Source organism: Macrobrachium nipponense, chromosome 40, assembly GCF_015104395.2.
Source record: "Macrobrachium nipponense isolate FS-2020 chromosome 40, ASM1510439v2, whole genome shotgun sequence".
Classification (NCBI taxonomy): Eukaryota; Metazoa; Arthropoda; class Malacostraca; order Decapoda; family Palaemonidae; genus Macrobrachium; species Macrobrachium nipponense.
The window spans coordinates 12,812,946-12,832,084 of record NC_061101.1 but is presented as its reverse complement, the minus strand read 5'-3'; the positions used below and the strand labels follow the sequence as shown (position 1 = coordinate 12,832,084).

Here is a 19,139-nt window from a genome sequence, read left to right as displayed (position 1 = left end):
TTTATAAGCCAATGTGCCCAGAAGGAATAGAAAAACAAATTATTTTTACATTTATTCTCGGAAAAATGATGTGTATGGGATTACTTTTTTCAGAATCCCAAGTTTATAGTATAAGTCAAAATAATTCTAGGGGCTGAGAACTAAAAGGCCCAATGTCAAAAAATGGCCGATTGTAGTTAAGACCGTCCACTAAACTAGAATTTATCCGTTTCGGTGCTATAATTGGCCAATATTATAAGTGAAGTAATCACCCCAAAAAAAAGCTTTCGTTTGCTCTACTTACCTGGAATTTTAATAAAAGGAAGCATATTTTAAATTGCGTTTTTCTGAAAACAATGGTTTTATGACATTGGCCCTCGAGTTCTCAGCCCTAGAATTATATTTACAGGTTGTGTAATTAACATATTTTTTATTAGAATAACAAAGACTATTGTTCACTTAGAGCAGGTTTCTCCAGTGCGGGCAACTGCATTGATCCTGTTCATGTTCTGAAATTTGAAAAGGTAAAAGTTATATTACATTTGCAAGAAAGAAAAAAAGGTATTGCAATACACCCCCTGAACACCTGAACTAGCCCTGGTCACTTACCAGCCCGAACCATCATTTATTAAAAATTTACCAATCTTTGGTTAAAATAAACGATCAGTGTTGCCAATCTCCTGGCAAAACACCCCCTCGATTACCTAGTTACCAGCCCACCGCTAGTAGCCTGCCTCACGGGCCGGTCACACCTGCCCTCTCACGTCAATCATAACTCAATCACTTATCGTTCGCGGTGGAGTACAGATGTATCCACAGCGAACTCCTTTTTGGTCTTGCCGGCCTTCATTTGCACCTTTGATTTGATTGAATTTGGTGACGAATTACGCATCCCTTTGGATTACGGTTGGATTGCTCTTAATACCTTGTCATTAGACATTGATTCTGCAAAGGAAGAAACAACACAGGCTACGACAACGACTACTGCATCCTCGGCCACATCACAGAAAACGACGAGCGGGAGTTCAACAACGTATCGTCTTTGCCAACAATGCAAGAAAAGGATGAGTACCCTATGACACGATAGTCATTCCTTATGCGTAAATTGTAGGCCTGTTCAATATAATGTAAAGACCAGATGTTTGGAATGTCAGGAGTGGTCTTTGGACCAGATGTTAGGGTATCTCAAACATAGGAAAGGTCTCGTATTTAAGAAGTAACTGTAGGCAGGAAGAGACTAACGTAGATCAAGATAAAGACTTAGAGACAGTGCTCTTTAAGAGACTTGAGAGTACGCTGACATCGAGTATGACATCTCTGTTACCGATTTTATGTCAAGATTATGTGAGGATAGATCGAGCAATAGGGATACTGAAATTACTAATCGTTCTGTTCCAGCTCCCCTGCCTGTTCCAGAATCAGCCCTAACCGGTGCTGGGGGTTATGGGGATCCGCAAGCCCACGGGCAGGATCCGCCGTCCCCCCTGGCGCGGAGCAGGCAGTGTTGGCAGCAGATTCCCCTTCCCTCGATGACATCTCTGTTAGCGATTTTAGGTCAAGATTATGTGAGAATAGATCGAGCAATAGGGATACTGAAATTTACTAATCGTTCTTTCCAGCGTCCCCTGCCTGTTCCAGAATCAGCCCTAACCGGTGCTGGGGGTTATGGGGATCCGCAAGCCCACGGGCAGGATCCGCCGTCCCCCCTGGCGCGGAGAGGCAGTGTTGGCAGCAGATTCCCCTTCCCTCGATGTGTAAGTTCTCAGGATGATAAAAACTTAGGTCAGATATAGACGAGTAGGGATAATAGGCTACATAGTGTTTAGTTTAGGAAGAGAAGTGCAGGCTTCTTCGGGTCGGTTTCTATTAAAAGTAGTAGTTTTTAGAGGCACAGTGTCCTTAGAGCATCTTTAGGCTTTTTCCTGCTTAGAGTTCCTTGCATCAGAAGCTTTTAGGCCAGGGTTGGTCTTTCAGATATGCTCCTTTCGTCTTTAGGTTACTTCCTCTACGTATACGATACGATAATTAATATCAACTAATTCTCCGTTCAATGCATATTGACTTACGATATTCAGTATGGAGAGAAATCGAATAAAATTAACTACGGTTAGCCTAGTGTTCACGATGATATATCGTATGCATATTCAGTAGCCTAGCTAACCTAAAGTATTCGCTGTACAACATATCCGTAGTTATTTTTATATTGGCTAACGCTGTAGGCTTAAGGCATTCTTGACTTCGGATAATTCAATACAGGTGTAATTGAAAACGAACGAGAATCCGATCTGAGGATAATTAATATGAATGTAATCGAACAGAATGAAGATCGGATTCTGTCCGACTAAAGCATTATAATTGTATTATGTATCATCATATTGGCGTAGTATAAACACTAAACTCGCAGTCATTCACGCTGGAATCAGCGGATGACGAATACGGGTTTGCGTCGCCGTATCCATCTCATTCTCTCCTGATTGACTATGACTAACGTAACAACACACTCACTTATGCCAAGTTTGTACAAACGTCTTAAAGAGACGTGTCTTCAACTATGTTGACATTTAATATAGTCAATGAGGTATCTATCTTGGGGCATATAATCAGATGTCAGATATAAGAAATTTGTATGTATGACGTCTTCAATACGTTCAAACAGACTAGTGCCGGTCAGTTATTTACATTGAGCTTATGTCAATTACAGTTACAAATTATTACCAGTCGTATTATCAAATTACAATGACAACTGAAATTAATATTAGGCCTAATAAAGTTAATAATACCTTTAAATATTATTTTATTACTTTAAAATTAAATTATAATTACACTAGCTTGTCGTCAAACAGCACTATTGTAAGAAGGTGTGGTTTAGACAGACAAGGATGCGGCTAGTCTTTTTTTTTTTTGTTTTTTTTTTTTCTCTCCTTGGCTTCAGATTCAACCATATCACTTGGTCTCGGCTAATGTTTTTGTCCTTAGTTAGCATATTAATGAATATCTGGATACTTAACTTATGTAACGAAGTCATACTGTTCGTCTTACGATGTAATTTAAGACCAAAATTTGACTGATACGTCTCATTGGAAGCTAGTTTTTCCCTCGGGTTAGATGGCGTTAAATTTAGGATTCCGTTCGTTTTTCACTCGTTTTCATAGGTATTACGAACATTACACTTTATATACGTTATTAATCCTTTGTCTGTGTGGAAAACAACAGTAATGAGCTCTTTCATGCTATTAGTTTCTTTTACCACGGCTGCGTTGGAATTCATACATAAGCTCGGGACTTCTGTCCAGGTTGCTGATGAACGTAATTTTGCCTTATTAGCTTCAGCTGCATTTATAACATGAATACAGTAATTACCGTCCCACGCGGATGAATACAATAACGGATGTTGCTATCGGATTCGATTACTGTCACACGCTGATCAATACAATAAAGTGATGTTGTTATAGGAGTCGATCGCATTAGCAACAAGTTCTCGTACGGAGTTATACGAGTATTATCGTTAAGATAATACCCTTTTAACTTGCTGCAATTTGCGGAGGTGGAGATATTAGACGATCGTAATTTCTCTCTCTCTCTCTCTCTCTCTCTCTCTCTCTCTCTCTCTCTCTCTCTCTCTCTCTCTCTTTTCCCTGATTTTATCTCTCTCTCTCTTTTCCCTGATTTTATCTCTCTCTCTCTTTTCCCTGATTTTATATTCTCTTTATCCTAGACGATTGTGTTTCTCTCTCTCTCTCTCTCTCTCTCTCTCTCTCTCTCACTTTTCTGATTTCATATTCTCTCCATATTCTCTCATCCTATTTTCCACGCTCTCCTAACACTGGACTCATTGTGCAACAGAGGTTTTTCTTCCTTTCACACCTTTTCAAACTTTCTCAATTTCCCTTCAGCGCTGACTGACCTCATAGGTCCCAACTACTCGGCCTTTGGCCTAAATTCTATTTTTAAACCCAACAATCTTGCTGTCTGAGTTAGTATTAGAGTAGGGAGCGAATATTCGGAATATGTATAAGGTATTCATGATATGATATATCACAAGAGGATTTTAAGTATTAGGAAAGATAGGAAAGAACATGTCTGGGTCTATCTGAGGGTATTCTTCCAAGTGCCGAACCAGGCAGAGTACAGACAGGCAGGTACAACACTACAAGAGAGGACATCACTACGATCGACGACACCGTTGTCTCCTCCGTACATGAGAGGCCTAAGGCCACATGGGAGGTCTTCAGTTTCCCTCCATACATGAGAGGCCGAGAGCCACATGGGAGGTCTTCAGATTCCCTCCATACATGAGAGGCCGAGAGCCACATGGGAGGTCTTCAGATTCCCTCCACATACATGAGAGGCCGAGAGCCACATGGGAGGTCTTCAGTTTTTCCTCTACTCAGGTGAGGCACATAGCCAGGCTGAGAGGAAACAGGTTTGTATCCCTTCCGCACTCAATGAGTTTTGACCTTAGGGTAGAGGTGCAGGGAGTTTTTTCCCTCCACATATGGCAGGCCTAGAAGGCCACACATGGGAGATTAGCTTGGACGAGTGACAAATGAACTTGAGACTGACTCGCGTACTCATTATTATTGACTGACAACTAGTACAGTGAGGGCCGGCAGATTTGATTCCCCACCTCCAAATTAATGTTGTTAATCGGGCTAGTTCAAGGTGTTTCAGGGGGTGTATTGCAATATGAAGTTTTTTATTGTCAAAACTAATATTTTGCGTCCATAACCACACTATACCTGAACCACCTGAAAACCTGAATTGATTCCCAATCCCCTCCCCTGCCCCCCTTATTACAGTTATTGAGTTAACTGAATTGGACGGTGAGGAGGGCAGGTTGTGGACCGGCAGCCCGTGAGGCAGGGGCTACTAGCGGTGGGCTGGTAACTAGGTAACGAGGGTGTTTGCAGGAGATTGGCAACACTGATCGTTTATTTTAACCAAAGATTTGGTAAATTTTTAATAAATGATGGTTCGGGCTGGTAAGTGACCAGGGCTAGTTTTCAGGTGTTCAGGTTAGGTATTACAATATTAGTTTTACAATAAAAAACTTCATTTATATTCTTCTACAATTAGGAAGTCTGAGACCCTGACAAAGGAGGACATAGACATTTTGAAAAATTGAGATTGACAAAGGACAAAGCTAGTTACAGTATATACTTTACGTACTTTAAGTTGTCTCTAAGGTATGAGTAGCCATTTTCAAATATATGGTTACTAATGAGCAAAGTTTAAAGTATCTCAAGTATTTTTTGATAGTTTAGTTTTTCTTGGCAGAGTTCCTTATGAGTGCCATCCCTTAAAAAAATTTGGTCGAAACTTGGGAGTCTTAAGTGCTACCTCCAGTACTTTACTATAGTTTTCTTTGTACTTTCATAAGATTTTTTTTAACTTGCGAGGCTGAGGAGTGAGCTGCAGTCAGGATAAGCCTGTCATTGATAATTGATCCTCCTGAGAAAGATGCTATTCGTATTCCTGTAAACCAAGGAGTTTGCAAGGATACTCGTTCCACTTCAGAGGATTGGCCTCCTATGATCCTTGTCCCTATGTTTGCGCGGATACATTCTGTGAAGGACATTATAGAGGGGGTGTTTTCCTTTGTTTAATAATGTAGGATTTATTTTCTAAATTTAGGGTTGTTAGAATGCTTTTTCAAATGTGTTTCTTACTTATGATTTTAGGCTTGAAGTTAAAATGCACTTGCATAGATACTCTCACACACATATATATTAACACATAATAAGACTTTGTAGGCCTATGTGTAATTCAAAAATTTAATACGCTACGCAGTCTAAACCTTAACTGATGATGGAATAAAATTTAAAAACTGTCCTTTGAACTAATACATGTTTCAATGTCACTTATTCTCATTTATTTATTATAAAAAGCCCTGGTACTTTAATCTCTCATTGATGAAGGCTACTTAGCATAAAAAATTCATTGTGCTGTTCATAATCACTATATTTTATAGAAGAAAAAGTTTTCCTGTTGGTGGAGAACCAGCGGTCATATGACTGCTGCTGCTGATAAATTCTGGCGGAGAATCTGTTGGGGAATCATTATACAGGTATAACAGACAGATGCGCACACAAATTTATCACGCATTTTTCACATTGCTTTCTTTGGGCCTATGTAGGCCTACCAGGTGCCAAAACATACATGACACCCACAAGTGCTTTAGTTCTGGACCTTTCAACTGAACAGAGGCGAAAAGCTAGGCCTATAGCGATCTGCCTTTCCCTGTTTTCCTCGTTTTCTTCTGGCTTGGCACCAAGTGTATAAAACACATACACATACATACACATGCACATGCACAGACACACACTGGTTAGTTTTTTAAATCTTCATACTTAACAAAGGCAGATAGGTTTAGACCTATAGCTTCCTTTTCTTTGATTTTTCATACCGCGTGCTCCTTTTTTTTTTTTTTTTTTTTTTTTTTTTTTTTTTTTTTTTTATTTTTTTTTTTTTTTTTTTTTTTTTTTTTTTTTTTTTTTTTAAGTCAAATAAGCTTAGGCTTATAGCTTCCTTTCCTCTCATTTTTCATACATTCTTTAGGCCCCCTCCCCCACCTCCCTACATAAGCGCTTGTCTTGACAGCCTAAGAAAAAATAAATAAATAAAATCGAGTCAAAATCAATAAAATTATTAACCTATCCAGGCCAATACTAATAATCTAAACACTGATTCTGTAGGCATTGTGTAGGAGAAAGCCTTGGCAGGTGACATTCACTCGAACACTCCAGTCTTCTCCCTGTAGATAAGTAAATAAAATAGATAAGTAAATAAATCTGTAAATAAGTTAATGGAATAAGAAATTGACAACTCTATAAGGACGTAACACTTAGGCCTACTTTGACCAAAGTTTGCCTATGCAATGAAAACTAAAAGATACAGTGTTTAACTTTTAAAAAATATTAGATATATACTAAATAATAGGTAATTAGGGGATAATAAATTGATTTATAAATGAATAAAATAGACATAATGTGAATATGCAAGAAATTGACTCAACCATTCGGTGCCTTAATAACTAGGCCTATTCAAACCAGCTTAAGCATTGTCTAATTTTTTTCAATATTATTTTCCCTTCGTTTTAATTCCGTGTTTTATTCTCGGTCATTTTGGTTTAACGTTGAATTTTACGTTCATTTAAATCACAGTTCACGATTCTCTCTCTCTCTCTCTCTCTCTCTCTCTCTCAATGACGTATTCTGCGCGAATATCTTTAGTAAGTAGCCATACTTTCGCTAAAAAAAATCCTATACTTTTCCCCATACATTCTTATAAGTTTTACTTAACGTTTTACATTTTAAAAAGTATTTATCAAGTGTATCTGACTTTTGATAATTGTATCTCGTAACACCAAAACAAAGTCGCTGAAACAAACACACAACTTTCCCACCATGAAGTTAGATTAGAAAAGTTGTCTGCCTATACTCTGTTTTTTTCCATCTGTCCATCCACCTGTGGTGTTTTCGTATGGTAACACTGCGTCCCGGGCTTTAAATAGTTACGCTATGTGTAAGTTTTAGGTAAATAAAAGGATATCTGGGTGTACATTTGCAACTGAAAAGTGTTTTAATAATTTACAGTATGCGAATTACACCGTTAATATTCGAAATAAGGTTATTATTATTGTTGAATGTAAGCTGAATGTAACCACAGATATAAAACAAGCCTAGATGCCGCATCAAGCTTGCTAGCTGAATAGGCTGGCGCACGTCATCAGGCCCGCCATCTTGGCGCGGTAATTCAAACAATGCAGCAGGCTGCAGTATATGACGTTTTTTTCGCCACTATTCGCTTAATATTGCACGGATTTTCTTGTCTGATGGCAAGTTACAAAGCTTACATAATTTACCCTACAAGGATCTAATAAAATAAAGTTGTTCCTTATTGTTTGAAAGTTAATTTACAATGACTTTTGTTTTAGCAGGTGGGGGGGAAGGGGCTAGTTGTACACAAATGTTAATATTTACCCATAACTCTTGCTGTAAACAATGATTTTGAAATGCTGTGTAAGAAGCCTACGAATAAAATGGTTTGAAAACAATATTGTTTTAAGGGCCATTAGGTCAATAGGGTAAATCGTGTATGTTGTACTAATTTGATGTTTCTAGATTTCTTTCACTGCATTATAGCTATGTAATATTAAAGTGTTAATCTGGTCCTTGTAATAAGAACTAAATGGCCAAGCAAGGCACATAATGAGTTTTTGCTGATGTTTTGATATAGGCTGCTAATTGCATATCAATGTATATAGATTATCATTACAATGTAGTATCATTAAACTGTTGGAAACAGCAATGAAAAAAAAAAACTTGTTTAAACTGCTGGGAATATTTATAAATAAATGCCACAGATGTACAATAAATGTTATATATATATATATATATATATATATATATATATATATATATATATATATATATATATACCAGGCAGTCCCCGGTTACGACGGGGGTTCCGTTCTTGAGGCGCGTCGTAAGCCGAAAATCGTCGTAAGCCGGAACGACACTTGGAAATATGCCTTAAACTAAGAAAAAGTTAGAGACCTTACCTGTGTGACATGCAGTAGATTGCATGATGTAGTGTGGTTATTCCAATGGCAAAGGATGGTTCTTGAAGGTATGAATTCTTTATTAAACTCTTGTGACACTAAAAAGCACAATGTACACTACACTTAATCCTTAGGGTATACACTAAACACTGTCACTATACGTATACACATGCATTGCACACTTTGTTAGATCCTGGAGTACACTAAAATCCCAGTCTGGTAGCTCTGGAAGGTTAAAAGTATAACACAATTAGTACAAAATACTACACAAAGTCCTGAATACAATATGTAAATTATAGTATCAAGAGTAAAAGAGTTAATGTATGTTAATTAATTCCTTACTTTTAGTTTATAATTCCTTACTTTGAGTTATATCAAGAGTAAAAAAGTTAATGTATGTGAATTAATTCTTACTTTAGTTTAAAGTTGTCCTGCTATGTAACCCTGGATGCACAAAGTCTTATGTGGCCCCTCCCCATAGCCTACATCATTCAGGGGGGTTCTGGAATGTACAAAAAATAATTATATGTCAGTAAGTACTCTATGCTATGTAAGTTACATACAGTAATATGCACCATACAGTGGTTTAATATCACATATATAACATGTATAAAACTTAGTTAATGTATGTTTAATTAATTCCTTACCTTTAGTTTATATTTTACATGTCATCGTAACCCCTGGATGGACAAAGTCTTATGTGGCCCCATAGCCTACATCATTCAGGGGGTTCTGGAATGTAAAAACAAAAGATAATTTTTTGTCAGTAGGTACTCTATGCTATTAAGTAAGTTACATACAGTAAATATGCACCGCATACAGTGGTTTTAATATTGGCATATTGTTAAATGATTGGTCTACCCCCAAACCCTGTTCAGCAGGGCAAGTGTACAGTTATGTAATTTCCATGAGGGAACCTTGATTCACTTCTCCCATGTAGAGAGATCTTGGTCACTTAATGTATGTTTACTATACTATGTATAATTCCTTACCTTTAGTACAGTAGTACATAGTTTACAGTTGTCGTGCTATGTTATGTAGTAACCCTGGACAAAGTTTTATGTGGCCCATAGCCTGCATCATGGAGGGGGTCCTGGTTTTCTGGAATGTACCAAAAAAGTATCAAAGTTAAGTCATGTTATGTATGTTTAGTAAGTTACATACAGTAACCATACGTACAGTGGTTTATAACACATGTACTACATATGTACATAATCAAAACTTGGTTGGAAATTAAAACCTGTAAAAAAAAGTTATGTACGTATGTAATATGTACTACTGTATGTAAAAACCTTACTGTTCATACTTTGTTACACTACATGTTACATGTGATACGTATACTTTTCCTGAAGGGTTTTTTTCCATCCAAAAATGGTGCTTCTACTTGTAGTTATCCCTTGATGACACTTGTAGTAACAACCTGGAGTTGTGTGAAAAATGTTGGTTCTGGAAGAAAAAAGTACAAAATTAGTGTACAAAATATACACTACAGAAAGTTGTGAATGCAATATGTTAATTACTGTGATATATCAAGAGTGTACTACTAAAAGAGTTAATGTATGTTAATTAATTCCTTACCTTTAGTTTATATTTTACATTCATCGTAACCCTGGATGGACAAAGTCTTATGTGGCCCCATAGCCTACATCATTCAGGGGTTCTGGAATGTACAAAAAATAATTAGTATGTTAGTAAGTACTCTATGCATAGTAAGTTACATACAGTAATATGCACCATACAGTGGTTAATATCACATATAACATGTAGTATAAACTTAATTTAGAAATTCCTTAACATAACTTACCAACTTTTAGTGAGTCTCAAAGCTGTTACCTAGGTTGTGGGAGATGGAGGTGGAGGTGTAGAGCATTCATTGATAAGGATGCATTCCAAACCTAACTTCAGTGTGCTTTATCACAGATAACAGGCTAGGATGATGGGCAGTCTGGAATGAAGAATTAATATTAAAGGACAGTATGTAACCACTTAGGTGTACAAAATTTATTGTACGTATGCAAACATTAAACACAACTGAGAATTCCTTACCTCCAGCAAAATGAAGACATGTAGGCTATGTAGAGGTCTGGTTTATGTAAGTCACAGGTGCATGCCAGTCTGGAATGATAATGTAATAGTACATATGATTATAGTATGTATGTTACATACATAACATGGTTATTACATATGTAATATTAAAACATTAATAACAAAAAAAACTGTCCGTACCAAATTCTAGTGGTTGGCTTGCTTACTGGGATGGTCATATGGTACATGAGAGTGGGTGGCTGGGCTATGGAGTGGGATGGGCAGGTGCTTGGGAGTCTGGAATGATAAAAAATATATAAAAAAATGATAGTTACTACTACTGTACTACTGCACATGTTTTATTACTGTTTGACATATGTAGTGTGTAATACGTATGTTCAATATAAAAAATGAAGAATTCTTACCTGAAGGAATGGGAGAGGTGATACTACTCGTATCAACTGATTTGGGCTCTGGGGAGGTGATACTTGTATCACTGATGAGGGAACATCTACATCTGGAAAGAATGATAGGGTACATAAATATATTATAAGGTGGATGTAATTGTAGCATAGTACACTTTTAATAAAAATTTCTATGCAATTTATAAAACCATTTTTACAAATTTGTTAAGGATTCCTTACCTGATGTATAGGGCGAGGCATCAAAACCATGGAAAGGCTCAGGTCATCGGGGTCACTGTCACTATCAAAGGGGTCTGAAATGGAAAAAAAAAAAATAATAATAAGGTTATGCAACATCAAACACATTGTACCACTATGTAAGTTAGTGTAAACGTATGTATGTAGGGTGTAAACAATTTCCAACATGAAAATGAGAAAAATGAAATTGCTTACCTGATTGTACACGTGCAGGTGGGCGGCTGATACAGAGGGTCCAGGTACAGGGGGATCTGGAACTGTCACAGGTAGTACAGGGAGATCTGGAACTGTCACAGGTAGTACAGGGAGATCTGGAACTGTCACAGGTAGTACAGGGGATCTGGAACTGTCACCACTTCTGCAATAAAATTACAAATGATGAAAATTAATGAAGTTACAATTTACTCTTACATTTAGTAGTTGTTACATTAAAAAATTAACACATTTTAATATGTACACTATGTAAACACATAATTAGTAAAACAGTTCAGAATTCCTTACCAGGACTAGGAGTGGGAGGTGGTGGTACTGGAGACTTGTGAAAGAAGTGTCAAGCCTGGACTGCACACTCTCTTCGTCTGCTTCTCCTTCAGGGTCTCCTTGTAGAAAGTCACCAAATCCATGATTCCTCTCTTGATTTTGTCAAAACCTAGAAACGTTAGGGTCTTCTGCCTCAAAAGAAGCCAAGGCTCTCTCCAGATGAGTAAAACCCTCTGACAGACCTTTCACAGTTAATGACCTGGGTTTTTGGCTCTGGTGCCGCCTCCTCTTCCTCAATCATTTGTTGTTCAAGTTCTAGTAAGTCCTCTGCAGACAATTCCTCTCCATGGGAAGCCAGCAGCTCTGTTACATCATCAGGTTCAAGATCTAGTTGCAGCTCTTGCTTAGCCCTACGATCTTCCTCGTCACAGTCTCGACGTCTTCTGCCTGGTCAAAGCCTTCAAAACTGTGCACAAACTGTGGACACAGTTTCCTCCAGGCCCCATTTAAAGTGGTCGTCTTCACCTCGTCCCAAGCACTTGCAATGTTCTTCACTGCATCTGCAATGTTGTAGCCCTTCCAGAATTGCTTCAGTGTCAATCCTTGTTAGCTTCTATGGCCCTCAAAGCAAAACGTATGGTCCCTTCTAAGGTAGTAAGCCTTGAAATTTGCTATTACTCCCCTGGTCCATTGGCTGTATCAGCGATGTGGTATTGGGTGGGAGGTACACCACCTTCACATTAGGATGCATGTCGCTCAAATTTGAAGGGTGACCAGGGGCATTGTCCAGGACTAAGAGGGCCTTAAAAGGCAGACCCTTCGAAGTCAAATACCGCTCCACTGCTGGCACGAAATGGTCATTGAACCAATCTTCGAAGACCATTAAGGTAACCCACGCCTTCTTGTTAGATTTCCAAATCACAGGGAGTTGACTCTTGAAAATGCCCTTGAAAGCCCTGGGATTCTCGGCCAAATACACCAGCAAGGGCTTCAGTTTCAAATCACCACTTGCATTGGCCCCAAACACGCAAAGTCAGTCGCTCCTTTCCAGCTTTATGGCCAGGTGCTGACTTCTCCTTGGAAAGGTACGTTCGATTTGGCATTCTTTTCCAAAATAATCCAGTCTCATCCACATTAAAGACTTGGTCAGCCGTGTAACCACCATCCTTAATTATCTCAGCCAAACCACCTGGAAAACTTTCTGCTGCTTCGCTATCAGCACTAGCAGCTTCACCTTGCAGCTTCACATTATGCAAATTTGCACGAGCCTTAAAACGGTTTAAACCAACCTCTACTCGCGGAAAATTCACCACCAGCACTGCCTTCGCCAAACTTTTTCACTACTGCCTCATGCAGCGCTCTAGCCTTCTCCTGGATCACACTTAAGCTCACCGGAACACGTCGCTGGTTCTGGTCCTCCAGCCAGATCATGAGCAATTTCTCCATTTCAACAATGCTCTGGCTACGTTGCTTCTCGTTTATCACTGTTGACTTCATCGTGCAGCATCCTTAACGTGCTTCAGAATACTTTCCTTCATCCACTTCACAATGGTTACCACCGTGGTCCTGCTCAAGCCTAAAGAACGGCCTATTTCGGTGTTAGTTTCTCCCTTCTCCGAACGCTTTATCACGTCATATTTGACCTCCATCGTGATGACCTTCCTCTCTTGGATGAACTATCATCGGAGGAAGTACTTTGGCGTTTAGGAGCCATTGTAAATTAGCGAAAATGGCAAGGAATTTCAGCAACGTCTCAGCACAACAACCTAGTGGAATGCAGGCAGGCACGCGATTGAAGTGGCGTCCTTTAGTATTGTTACGCTTGGCTGTCCTCGACCGTCCGAGGTCGTTGTTCGGTCAATTTACCATACAGTTTAATAGCGTTAATTAATTTATGCACCTCCGCTCAAAAACTAGTTCTGCATATGAGGTATCGTTAAAAAGCATAACAAAACGTCGTAACCTTGGCATTTGTGTTGTAATCTAACCAGAAACTTAGTTTTTTTAATTATGTACTGGAAACAAGCAATGATTTTTCATTATATTTGCGCTTTTGGGACTGTTTAAACTGCGCATCCCAAGCTAGTAGTATTCATGTCGCCCGCAAACTAGTTCCGCATATGCGGCGTCAGTAAAAAAATTCAAAAAAATACGAAAAAAAAAGTGTCAAAAAATCATCATAACCTCAAAATTTTTGTTGTAATGTAACAAAAAACATATTTTTATTATGTACTGTGCTAAACTATAAAGGATTTTTTATCATAGCATGCGAAAAGCGTCGTTAACTCGGAGCGTCGGAAGCGTCAGCGTCGTAACCTCGGAACAAGCGTCGTAACCCAGGACGGAATTTCCATTGAATATTTAAGAAAGCGTCGTAACCATCGAACGTCGTAAGCCGGAACCGTCGTAAGCCGGGTACCGCCTGTATATGTATATATATATATATTCAATGTAAGAACAAATTTCATGAAAATAAATCATTGTGCAATACATTTTGAGAGTTGTTTACTTTAAAGTATAGGCTTAATGACCATAGGCACCCATAGCTTTAAATTTACATGTGTGACCAAACCAATGAATAGTTAGCTGAAAAAAAAATAAAAAAATTAGACTGGCCTTATGATTGTGGCCTAGGATGAAAGGCTCGGTGGTGGCGGGGGTGGGGGGGTTGGAGGGGGGGGGGGGGGTACTATGACGGGTATACAGGGTTGCTCGTCAGGATTGGCTCATTTTGGCAATTTTGGTCTATAGATGGTCCCCGCCCCTTCTGGAAGGGTAGAAGTATAGAGATGGCCCAGGCCCTTATCTCAAATAAGGTATAATAATTTGGGTCCTTGACAACACAGGTCTAGAGATGAGCTATATTGAACTGTTAATGCTTGCCATGAATATAATCCTAGTCTGAGCAAATTAAAGGTAGTTTTTGTGAAAAATTTAAGTTCTATATAATTAGGTCTAGAGATAGGTCACTTTTGCCACTAGACGAGGTCTCTTGATATCCCCTAAATTTTCCAAAGCCAGGTCTAGAGGTCAGAATTCACTGAGGAGCATCCCGTTCCAAAAAATTGGAAGAACCCCCACCCCCCCTGCCTCAAAGGAGCAGGCAGAGATGCAAAGGCCAGATAGCACAGAAATCCTAGTTATTCTAGGGCCTAACTGTAGTTTATTTTAGCTCAAACCCTACAGTTTTATGACCTAAACTTGTAGGCCTGTGCCAAAAATTATATTGGGGGATTTTTTAACAGGGCACTTCGAGAGAAAAACAAAGATTTTACTCAAGTTGCACCAGATCCATAGCTGTAGGCCTACTTTAGTAATCTGTCTTATCACAGCATTTCAAATTATTATTTACAGCAATAGTTATGGGTAAATACTAACATTTGTGTACAACTAGCCCCCCTTCCCCCTACCTGCTAAAACAAAAGTCATTGCAAGTTAAATTTTCAAATAATAAGGAACAACTTTATTTTATTAAGATCCTTGTAGGGAATTATGTAAGCTTTGTAAACGAACCACCAGACAAGAAAATCCGTGCAATATTAAGCGAATAGTGGCGAAAAAAACGTTATATACTGCAGCCTGCTGCATTGTTTGAATTACCCGCGCCCAAGATGGCGGACTTGATGACGTATGTCCAGCCGACCGATGCGGCATCTAGGCTTTATATTCTATGAATGTAACTATCTAAAGCCCGGGACGCAGTGTTACCATACGCAAACATCACACGCTGGTGGACAGATGGAAAAAAAACAGAGTATAGTGGTGAAGTCATGCTGTTAACTTGTCTTCTTTGTGTCAGTGTTTAGTGACTTTTTGGTTACTCTGTTTACCTCGTCCCCCAGTAAGTGTTAAGTGACTTTCTGGTTATTCTTAAGAATGTAATCAGTGACAGCGTCGATTTAAATTGTGGTTTTGTACTTGTGACTGTTTTTATTTACTGCATTTGTGACCAGGTCAAGTTAAATTGTGTTTTTATACTTGTGACTGGTTTTCCTGACTAACTAATGACTGCGTCCTCATCAGTTGTGGTTTTATACTTGTGACTGGTTTTTCCTGACTAACCAATGACTGCGTCTGGTTAAATTGTGTTTTTTTATACTTGTGACTGGTTTTCCTGACTGTAACCAATGACTGCGTCAGGTTAAATTGTGGTTTTGGTTTTTGTACTTGTTACTAGTTTTTCTGACTAACCAGTGTCTATCTGGTTAAATTGTGGTTTTATACTTGTGACTGGTTTTTCCAGACTGTAGTTACTTGTGACTAGGTCAGTTAAATTGTGGTTTTTATACTTCTGGCTGTTTTTTCTGTTTTTTGTTTCATCCGTCTATCCGCCCGTGGTGTTTTTGTATGGTACACTGCGTCCCGGGCTTTAGATAGTACATTCAGCTTACATTCAACGATTATAATAATATCCTATTTCGAATATTAACGGTGTTATTTGCATACAGTAAATTATTAAAACACTTTTCAGTTGCAAATGTACACCCAGATATCCTTTTATTTACATAAAACTTACACATAGCATAACTATCTAAAGCCCGAGACGCAGTGTTACCATACAAAAACACCACAGGCGGATGGACAGATGAAAAAAAACAGAGTATAGTTTCCCTGACTGTAATCAGTGATTGTCAAGGTAAACTAATTGTGGTTTTACGTTTGTGACTGGTTATTATTATTATTATTATTATTATTATTATTATTATTATTATTATAGTTTTTGCTTTGACACGTTTACATGATATAGAAATTAAAAAAATAATAAAAATAATAAATTTAATAAAATGCTAGTTAATAACTTTTTTTTTTTTTTTTTTTTTTTTTTTTTTTTTGGAATGTCTCTTAAAAGCCTTTTTGAGACAAAACTGACTGACTACTATTTGACTTGTCAATCCTCCTCATATTTTGAAAATATCCTCCAAGAGAAATAGATTTTCATATATAGTACGCCACAATTTATTTTTGTGACAAAATTCAACATGGCTACACTTCAGATTTTGTCTACCGTGGTCCCCAACGAGAGGTGGAGAGTACAGTACTATATATTTTGTTATAATTATATTTTATATCTATAATATATATGTATATCTATATTATATATATATATATATATATATATATATATATCTATATATGATATATATATATATATCTCCTAATAATGTATATAGTTATATCTATATATTATATACGTATCTATATATAAATCTTCTCTCTATCAATCTATCTCTATTATATAATCTATCTTATCTATCTAATTATTCTATCTATATCTCTATCTTATATATATCTATTATACTATTTAATATATAATTATCTCTTTATTTAATTTTATTTATTTACAAAATGTTGCATATATGTTTTCAGTAGTGGAATATTTTAGCCTATTATTTTGTAGTCAGGGAAAAGTTTTTCCACTTTAGTAATACTTTAGTAAATATACTCATAAGTTTATCTCAATTGACTTTATTGCATGAAATGAATGTATTTATCTAATTGTATTTGTTAATTAGTAGACTATTTTTATATTAGGCTATCTATTTAGGTTGTTCAGTGTATTTTACTTTCTCACCCACAACCAAATATAGCATAAATCATACTTTTTTCAAGGATGTCAGTTTATCGATACATTTATCAAGTATTTTGTCAATTTTTAATAATTTTTTGGGGGTGATTTTATATGATTTTGTCCTCAAGTACTTATAATTTTCTTACTTTTGTACTTTAATTTGTTTTATGCCATTTTTTACCATCTATTATAATTGCAAACACTTTTTTTTATCTTTGTACTTTTAACCAACAAACAGATTTTGGACTTTTAGGAAATTAGTATTTTTTGGGCCAGAAAAACTTAAAACATTAATTTTATATATATATATATATATATATATATATATATATATATATATATATATATATATATGATTTGTCATCAAGTGTATTTAGAAGTTCCTACTTATCTATTTATATTTTGTTTTATGCCTATTTTGACCGTTATTATAGCAAAAAAAAAAAAAAAAAAAAAAAATTTAATTTTTTTATTACCTTGAACACTTAAGCAACAACTCAGTCAGGATCATTGTAAGAAATAATTATTTTTTGGGCTTGGAAAAACTTAAATATCCTTAGAATTATTTTATAAATAATGAAATTATATATATATATATAATATATATATATATATATATATATATATATATATATATATATATATATATATTATATATATATATAGTATGTATATATAGTATGTATATATATATATATATATATATATATATATATATATATATATATATATATATATATATATATATATATATAAGAGCCAAGGATGATTAAAGGAACACATCCTAACCTAAGTTTCCTTGACCTACTGTAGGATGCCAAATCCTATTTAGTAAGATCCTTTGGCCTGCTCAACTTAACCTGACCTTCGAGTCCTGCAGATTAAAGGGATGGGGCATTACAGGATGGCATAACCTATGCACTTTAAACCCTAACATACCTATTTTTAGGTCTTTAGGTCTAATATATACTTGACAAATCAGTTTCTCTAATAAGCCAGTGGGTCTTTAAGATACTTGGGTCTTTAGTATACTTGAGAAATCAGTCTCCTCTAAGCTTATGGGTCTAATATGAAAATTAGCTCCTCACCTGTATATACCATCCGCATTCCAAGTTCCTTGGGTAGTTATTGGCTTTAAAGTATAGTGCATAGGGCTCTTAGATACTCTTCCAGTTGGGCCATACTTTCATAAGGAGATTTGAATTTTTAACTACTTTTTTTCAACAAAATTCATTTCCCAAGGATCTAGTTTTTAGAATCATCAACAAACTTTTAACTGATTATTTTCATCCTGCCACACCGGTTTTTTAATGTTCCGAAAAACTTAGTATGCTTCAATCCCTTATATTTTTAACTCCAAATTTTCGCATAAACTGAAACGAATTATTGAAACCGAAATACCGTGTATTAATTTAAAAATTAATATCAAACAATCCCAGTAAAATTGGCTCCTTGTTTGGCTTCAAGGACCATCTGCAGCCCTTCATGAGATCCAATGTGGTCTATAATTTACATGCCCAGATGTCCTGGTACTTATATTGATCGACGAAGAGGTTTGTTGCAGTACGTTATTATAGTCACTTAGGGTTGAGTTTTAGAACGGGACAAAGATTGAGCAGACCAGAACATTCAATATAAAAAATCATGCTATCAATTGTAAAATTGAGGTTAAGAAGCAGCACTTCTCCATATTAGCGTATTCTAAGGATGCAGATTATCTGACGACCTTAGAGTCATTATATATTAAAAGACTCGTTCCATCGTTAAACGGTGGCTGCTCCTCTGCTCAACTATAATCTGGCCATAGTCGTCTTTGGAGGTTGTTGTTCCCTCTTTTGTCATTCTATCCTCTTCTTTCTGT

At 36.7% G+C, this 19,139-nt stretch overlaps 1 protein-coding gene and 1 long non-coding RNA gene across 2 annotated transcripts in view; both read right to left on the bottom strand.

Annotated features, from left to right (window-relative positions):
* LOC135211842 (another transcription unit protein-like) overlaps positions 1 to 19,139 on the bottom strand; it is a 68,237-nt gene that overhangs the window by 48,492 nt on the left and 606 nt on the right.
* Positions 10,417 to 11,064, bottom strand: LOC135212296 (uncharacterized). Its single transcript, XR_010313849.1, has 4 exons — positions 10,993 to 11,064; positions 10,769 to 10,864; positions 10,589 to 10,657; positions 10,417 to 10,487 (listed from the first exon to the last, which is right to left on the bottom strand). It is a non-coding gene; the product is annotated as an uncharacterized LOC135212296 (long non-coding RNA).